Source organism: Trichomycterus rosablanca, chromosome 10, assembly GCF_030014385.1.
Source record: "Trichomycterus rosablanca isolate fTriRos1 chromosome 10, fTriRos1.hap1, whole genome shotgun sequence".
Lineage (NCBI taxonomy): Eukaryota > Metazoa > Chordata > Actinopteri > Siluriformes > Trichomycteridae > Trichomycterus > Trichomycterus rosablanca.
This window is the reverse complement of record NC_085997.1, coordinates 33202401-33210758: the sequence shown is the minus strand read 5'-3', so window position 1 is coordinate 33210758 and position 8358 is coordinate 33202401. Positions and strand designations below refer to the sequence as shown.

Sequence of the window (8358 nt, the reverse complement as noted above, 5' to 3'; positions counted from 1 at the left end):
GCTCCTTGACTTTCTAGGGACCTACAAATTGCCAGGCAAGCTACCAGATTTCATAACAGACGTTTTGTTGCAAATATGCGATTCAGGCCCTTACTTAATGTTTCTGAATTTGTATTGTTTCAAAATTATTTGCCCAGGGGCCCAGACTATCCTTAATCCGTCCTTGAAAGCAACATGTCATTTCTTGCAGTATATCATGTAAAGCACTCGCTGACTGAATGACTGTGTCATTTTTGACTTGCACTATTTCACTATAGGGCAGCGTGATGGCGCAGCTGTGGGTGAGTAGGTGCCGCACAGAACCCTGGTTCCTGAGGTCCTGCTTTCTCCCTGCTTTGAGCCACTGACTGTTTTGCATGTTCTTTTAGCATTGCCTGGGATTCCTTTCTTGTGCGTAGTGTTTGTGGATGGTGCTGCACACACTGCAACACTGGTCAGTGTAAAGCAGTTATAAATAATTAATATTTAGACTTAGACTTAGACAAACTTTATTGTCATTCATTATACACAAGTGCAATTACCTCGCATGGAATTTAAAAAGTAGGTGAAGAAAGCATTGATGGTACATGGTAGCACAGAATTTAGGATATAAAAGTATATGAAATAAAATGTACAGCAGCACAATTTTAAACTAAAAAGTATATGATATAAATGGCAGCACAGAATTAAAAAATAAAAGTATATGAATATATAGATATATAGCAGCAGGAATTAAAATAAAAAGGTATATGAATATACAACAGCAAAAAAATATTATAAAGTGCAATAGTGAAAAAGTGGCCTGTGGAGTTAAAAATTGTTCATATACAGTGTATCACAAAAGTGAGTACACCCCTCACATTTCTGCAAATATTTCATTATATCTTTTCATGGGACAAGACTATAGAAATAAAACTTGGATATAACTTAGAGTAGTCAGTGTACAACTTGTATAGCAGTGTAGATTTACTGTCTTCTGAAAATAACTCAACACACAGCCATTAATGTCTAAATGGCTGGCAACATAAGTGAGTACACCCCACAGTGAACATGTCCAAATTGTGCCCAAAGTGTCAATATTTTGTGTGACCACCATTATTATCCAGCACTGCCTTAACCCTCCTGGGCATGGAATTCACCAGAGCTGCACAGGTTGCTACTGGAATCCTCTTCCACTCCTCCATGATGACATCACGGAGCTGGTGGATGTTAGACACCTTGAACTCCTCCACCTTCCACTTGAGGATGCGCCACAGGTGCTCAATTGGGTTTAGTCCATCACCTTTACCTTCAGCTTCCTCAGCAAGGCAGTTGTCATCTTGGAGGTTGTGTTTGGGGTCGTTATCCTGTTGGAAAACTGCCATGAGGCCCAGTTTTCGAAGGGAGGGGATCATGCTCTGTTTCAGAATGTCACAGTACATGTTGGAATTCATGTTTCCCTCAATGAACTGCAGCTCCCCAGTGCCAGCAACACTCATGCAGCCCAAGACCATGATGCTACCACCACTATGCTTGACTGTAGGCAAGATACAGTTGTCTTGGTACTTCTCACCAGGGCGCCACCACACATGCTGGACACCATCTGAGCCAAACAAGTTTATCTTGGTCTCGTCAGACCACAGGGCATTCCAGTAATCCATGTTCTTGGACTGCTTGTCTTCAGCAAACTGTTTGCTGGCTTTCTTGTGCGTCAGCTTCCTTCTGGGATGACGACCATGCAGACAGAGTTGATGCAGTGTGCGGCGTATGGTCTGAGCACTGACAGGCTGACCTCCCACGTCTTCAACCTCTGCAGCAATGTTGGCAGCACTCATGTGTCTATTTTTTAAAGCCAACCTCTGGATATGACGCCGAACACGTGGACTCAACTTCTTTGGTCGACCCTGGCGAAGCCTGTTCCGAGTGAAACCTGTCCTGGAAAACCGCTGTATGACCTTGGCCACCATGCTGTAGCTCAGTTTCAGGGTGTTAGCAATCTTCTTATAGCCCAGGCCATCTTTGTGGAGAGCAACAATTCTATTTCTCACATCCTAAGAGAGTTCTTTGCCATGAGGTGCCATGTTGAATATCCAGTGGCCAGTATGAGAGAATTGTACCCAAAACACCAAATTTAACAGCCCTGCTCCCCATTTACACCTGGGACCTTGACACATGACACCAGGGAGGGACAACGACACATTTGGGCACAATTTGGACATGTTCACTGTGGGGTGTACTCACTTATGTTGCCAGCTATTTAGACATTAATGGCTGTGTGTTGAGTTATTTTCAGAAGACAGTAAATCTACACTGCTATACAAGCTGTACACTGACTACTCTAAGTTATATCCAAGTTTCATGTCTATAGTGTTGTCCCATGAAAAGATATAATGAAATATTTGCAGAAATGTGAGGGGTGTACTCACTTTTGTGATACACTGTATATTTACAGAGGTAGATAAATGAGTGCACAGAAGGGCATGGTGTCCAGTATTGAACCTAGAAATAGTTCAAGCAGCATATAGCTGTTCAAAAGTGTTATGAGTTCAACAGTCTGATGGCCTGGGGGGAAAAACTGCTACAAAACCTGGTGGTCCTGCACCGAATGCCAGCAGGGAAAACAGTCCACAGTGAGGATGTGAGGGGTCACTGATGATGTTTTTAGCTCGGGATATGCAGCGCATAAACACGTCATGTTTTAATTGACTACCATCCACCGTCATTATACTGTAAATTTGTAAAGAAATTGTGACTTATTTTGTTGCCATTTTAGCATGTTTTTTTTGGTACTTGGTTTTCTTCAACAATCCAGTAAGTAAGTAAGTAATTTATTTATAAAGCACATTTACATCCAAAGTGCTGTACATGTTGAAACATAAAACACATATGTAAAAACAACAAAGTTTAAACAGTAGACCAACAGAAAAACGCAGACCATGACACTCATTCAGGGAAAGCTAACCGGTAGAAATGTGTTTTTAATCTAGATTTAAAAACAGAAATGGAGGAAGCGGCCCTGATGTCCAGAGGTAGACTGTTCCACAACCTCGGTGCAGCAACTGCAAAGGCTCGATCGCCTTTGAGCTTCAGCCGTGACCGTGACACAGCCAAGAGCAATTGATCAGATGACCTAAGAGATCTAGGTGAAGGATAGAATTGGAGCAAGTCTCTTATGTAAGATGGCACCAATCCATATAAGGACTTAGGTCAGCTGCTGAAGACAGAGGGGGCACAGAGGCACAGATGACTGATGTGTCAGTTTTTCCTTATTGCTATTCCCTGCCTTGTGAGTGTTAATTTACTTCTGTTGGAGTTTTGTATACATTGTTGTTTCTCCCTCTCACACCTGCCAGCTCCTGTGTTGGCAAACCTGCTATTTCTCTTAAAAATGAGATACCAGGCTGCATGGTCCAGTCCGGTTTTCTGCTGGCGTGTAATGCCAGCACATTTCTTTCTTTCTGGGAACTCACCCAGTGGTGCAGCATTTTAGGCTTCAAGAAGGAACCACACTGGGAGAGTGGATTGCCCCAGAGGTGGCGTAGCCCTTCTCATAAATCCATGTTATGTTTGGCCAGTGCCAGTTGGTTAGGTTAGGGTGCCTCTTGTGCATTGCTGGTTCTTAGGGTTGGGTTAGGGACGGGAACAAGACGGTTGGAGCAGCTTGTCATTTTGCGATAATCAGTTCACAGTTCTGCACTATCTATTTTCTATTCACTTTTTCCTTTGCAGGCTGTGGATGTTTTTTATGTCTTTCATTTATTACTTTGTTTCTAATATTTTGACCACCTGATTTATTTGTGATTGTCCCATTTTTGTTGGTGGCTTTTTAGACTCCACAAGGACTCCACCAGACATCTGAAGGAGTCCTGGGGTATCTGATACGTGGTATCTTGGAGAAAACAGATCTATTTTCTTTAGACCTGTTGATCTGCTATTGCTCTGATGTCCAGTTAGCATGGGAACTCTGTCCTGTGACTGTGCAGCCCTGTACACAGAAGTGTTTGATGTACTGTGTGTTGTGACTTACTCACATCATCACTAGCATTACAATTATCTGTAATTTAAGCTACAGTAGCATTTCTCTTGATCCATTCCAAACGTCAAAGCCTTCACGTAATCAGGCTGATAAATCTTGGCCAACCAACAACTTTTCAGCAGTTTAGACCACTGTTGGTGGATATTTGCCATAGCTGCCTGCGAGCACATCCTGCTGTATCAAGACACTTCAATCCAGTCATCTGGCCAGAAGGTTTTGACTCATATAAAATTCACTCAGGTCTTTATTCATGCCCATTTCTGCTGCATCCAACACACATACTACAATTAACTATCAACTGCCCAACATCTGATATATTTCTAAATTATTGTGATATAGGTAGTTAGTGCCATGCATATTTTTTGGCAGTTAGTTCTAATGTTTTGGCTAACTGGTGCATACATCAGTGCTAAAGCCAAGACAATATGCATATACAGAAAATACACTGAAGTGTAGTTTATATTGATTGGTAATAACAGACAGTTGCAGTATACCCACTTCTTTAGTCTCATTTACAAGCATTCACTGACAGAATCCTACATCATGGAACAAAATTTTAAAAAATTGCATTTTGCTCTGTGAATATTTTTACTTAGTAGTACAGACCCTTGACTTACAAATTTAATTGGTACTGAAGGGTTGTTCTTAAGTCAAAATGTTCGTTAGTTAAACCTTTTTTTCCCATAAGAAATAATGTAAACAGAATTAATCCGTGCCAGACCTCCCCCCCCAACACCCCCCCCCCCCCCCACCTAACCTTTCTAATGTCTTAAATGGTCTTTTTTGTTATAAATCCAAGTATTTTCCCTTCAATTTTAAATTATAGAATAGATAATACTATAATAAACAATAATGAACAATACACAGTAGTACTGTACTGTACATAAACACATCACATTTCAGTACAGTACGTGTGCTGTACCATACACCATAATAAATTTCCTTCTTTTTTATAAAATGTATCTACCAGAAACAACAATAACTCTCACATTTCTCTATTATTTTCTTCTTTATTTCAATAATGTTGTATCTTGTAAGTGTAATTGCACGAAAGGAAGAATACTTTACTGAGCCGAATTCCTTCTTCTCTCTCACTCACTGTCCCCTCGGTCTGATACACAGTGACAGCTACTGGCAGGAGTAATTATACAACAACAAATGTAATAGATTTTTTCATTTTCTCAACACTGACCGCTGTCCGAATGTTCACTTACTGTATATATATAGAGAGAGATGGACGGAGTCAACTTGTTCGTGACGTCACGTGTTTCACGAATTTCGGTTCGTAATCCGAAATTTGTTCGTACGTTAAGTTGAACCGTACATAACACAAGGGTCTACTGTATCATATTTATGCACAGTCTATATAAATTATTGGAATGATTGTAGGCTGTGTGTAAGTTTGTGATGCACTGTGATGGATTGGCACACTGTCCGTAGGGTATTCCTGTCTTGTGTTTAGTGGTTCCAGAGGACATTGGGCATACCGTGACCCTGATCAGGATAAAGCAGTTACTGAATATGGATGAATAAACATTCAAATAAGAATAAAAACAAATGTAATGATAATTCTTTCTATTATTTGTCCATTTATTTACTATTATGTTCTCATAATTATTATTTTAACATTTAGGGTACAGTTTATGACCTGGGATAAAAATAAAAATAAAATACCCCCCAAACACAGGCTTTTATCTCAATAATTCATACAGGCTCGGATGTGATAGGAATACTGTACTGTTCTTACTTTCTAAGAATTCAAAATGGTTTGTTGCCACCTGCTGTTTAAAGAAAGTCATTTACAGTACTTGAGATAACATGAGTACAGATGCAGTAAGCCCTAAAGTAATACGTACATTTTACATTACAAAATAATAAGTATTAGAAAAAACAAAAGTTTATAAGTAAAATGTGGAGCAGCCATTCCTTAAACACAAACTTTATAGTTTTATTGGTTAGTATTGTATTACAATTCTATTTGATCACAACTACGTATAAGTCACTATCAACCATTTTTCATGTTAAATATACAAACACATTTGCAAAAAAATTATGAATGACACATAATACATGAAATACTCTCTTTCCTTTTAATATTCTGTACATTTTTGGGATCTGAAATTTAAAATGTTTTATGATGCACCACACATCTTCAATAGGAGACAGATCTGGACTGCTGGTAGGCAGTGTTGTAATTCATGCAGAATACTTCTTTGCATTATCTTGCTAAAATTACCATGTCATTACCATGTTAGGGGCATAGCAGTGCTGAGAGTGGTCCAGCAACCACATAACATCTGGTCATTGGGTCCTTTAGGGGTCCCTTTAGATTAATAAATAAAGTACAGCAGGGTACTTCAACACATGGCCTACAGTTAGAAATTGTACATCCACAAAGCTCATTTGTATGGTAGGTGAAACTTTAAAAAAATCAATAAATGTAATTACCTGATAAGTGTACCTTGGGTACACATTGACTTTATGTATTCTGCTTTGCATAGTAGAGTCGTAAACTTCATCTTAAGATGCAGCAACAAACTGTGTTGCCTTTCCAGGTATTTTAGGCCTTTTTTTATAAATGCTATAGACTGTCGATGGTGAAACCCCCGATTTCTTTGTGATCAGGCACTGAAAATCATTGCTAAACTTCTGGAACTGGTGAACCATGACCCATCTTTGCTCATAAATTACTGAGCGTTGTTTTGAAAAAATGATCTACAGCAATTGTATAATAATAATAACAACTTGACTTTCCCTTTGGGATTAATAAAGTGATGTATCTATCTATAATAATAATAATAATAATATTAATAGTAAACGTAGTAGTAGTTGTAGTTGAGGTAGAAGTAAATATCCTGGTCTGGGTCACAGTGGGTGGCTATGATTCTGTCCATCAAAGGGCAATCACATTCACACACACACACACACACACACACACACACACACACACACACACACACACTTAAAACAATTTTTGTAGGTACAGTTGGCCTGAATGCGTGTTATTGGACTTGTGGGATTGTGTGGGAAGAAACCAAAGCACCCCAAGGACACCCACACAGACACGGGGAGAATATGCAAATTCCACACAGAAAGGACCTGAACTGCATGACCTGAGAATCAAACCCAGGACCTTCTTGCTGTGAGGTAACAGCACTAAACACTGCAACCTATGCTGCCCTATATAATGATTAGATTATATATGTATACAATATATGTAATGTACTGTATATATTTACACAGACGAAGCATAACATTATGACCACTGACAGGTGAAGTGAATAACACTGATTATCTCTTCATCACGGCACCTGTTAGTGGGTGGGATATATTAGGCAGCAAGTGAACATTTTATCATCAAAGTTGATGTTAGAAGCAGGTAATAGTAATAATAATAAGAAGAGGAAGATGTGGAAGAAGAATTATTAGTAATATTATTAGTAGTAGTAGTTCATGTATTAGTCATGGTAGTAGTACCAGTAGTATTATAATCATTATTAATAGTAATAACTGATACTTGTATTATATTATTATGATTGCACATACACACCCATCCCGATGCCCTTGCATAGAGTTCAGTTACAATTTTGGTTCAGGCCAACAAATGTGTTGTATTATGATCAAAGTTAATCTATTATTTCTGATGAGATGGACAGATGGTGTTTAATTTGTAACAGAAGGGGGGATTGTGTGGGAAGAAACCAGAGCACAGATACAGGGAGAACATGCACACAGAAAGGACAGAAAGGACCCAGACCGCTGGAAATCGGTAAAATTATATATATATATATATATATATATATATATATATATAAACAGTATATATAAACTCTATTTATTAAGAATTTCAAAAACAATGTAACTTTTCTACATAATCACCTTCTGATGCATTGTTGCCAGCACCAGACCAACTTTTTAATGCCATCAGCAAAAAATGTCTTTGGTTGAGCGTGTAGCCACTGATTCACCACTGTTTTCACATCATCATCATCACATGAAAATCTTCCTTTCTTTGAAGCTTCTTTGAGTCCAAAAAGGTGGAAATCAGATGGCGCTAAATCTTGTCAATAAGCGTCTCTCAATCTCAGACACGACCATTACTCCTCCCACCCTCACCATTTCCAGCCATAACATTAAAACCACCTCCTTGTTTCTACACTCACTGTCCATTTTATCAGCTCCACTTACCATATAGAAGCACTTTGTAGTTCTACAATTACTGACTGAAACATGGTGGTGGTGTGTTAGTGTGTTGTGCTGGTATGAGTGGATCAGACACAGCAGCGCTGCTGGAGTTTTTAAACACAGTGTCCACTCACTGCCCACTCTATTAGACACTCCTACCTAGTTTGTCCACCTTGTAG

At 39.0% G+C, this 8358-nt stretch overlaps 1 protein-coding gene across 1 annotated transcript in view; it reads right to left on the bottom strand.

Annotated features, from left to right (window-relative positions):
• hectd2 (HECT domain containing 2) overlaps positions 1–8358 on the bottom strand; it is a 385857-nt gene that overhangs the window by 150193 nt on the left and 227306 nt on the right. The gene's annotated exons all lie outside the window — the stretch shown is intronic.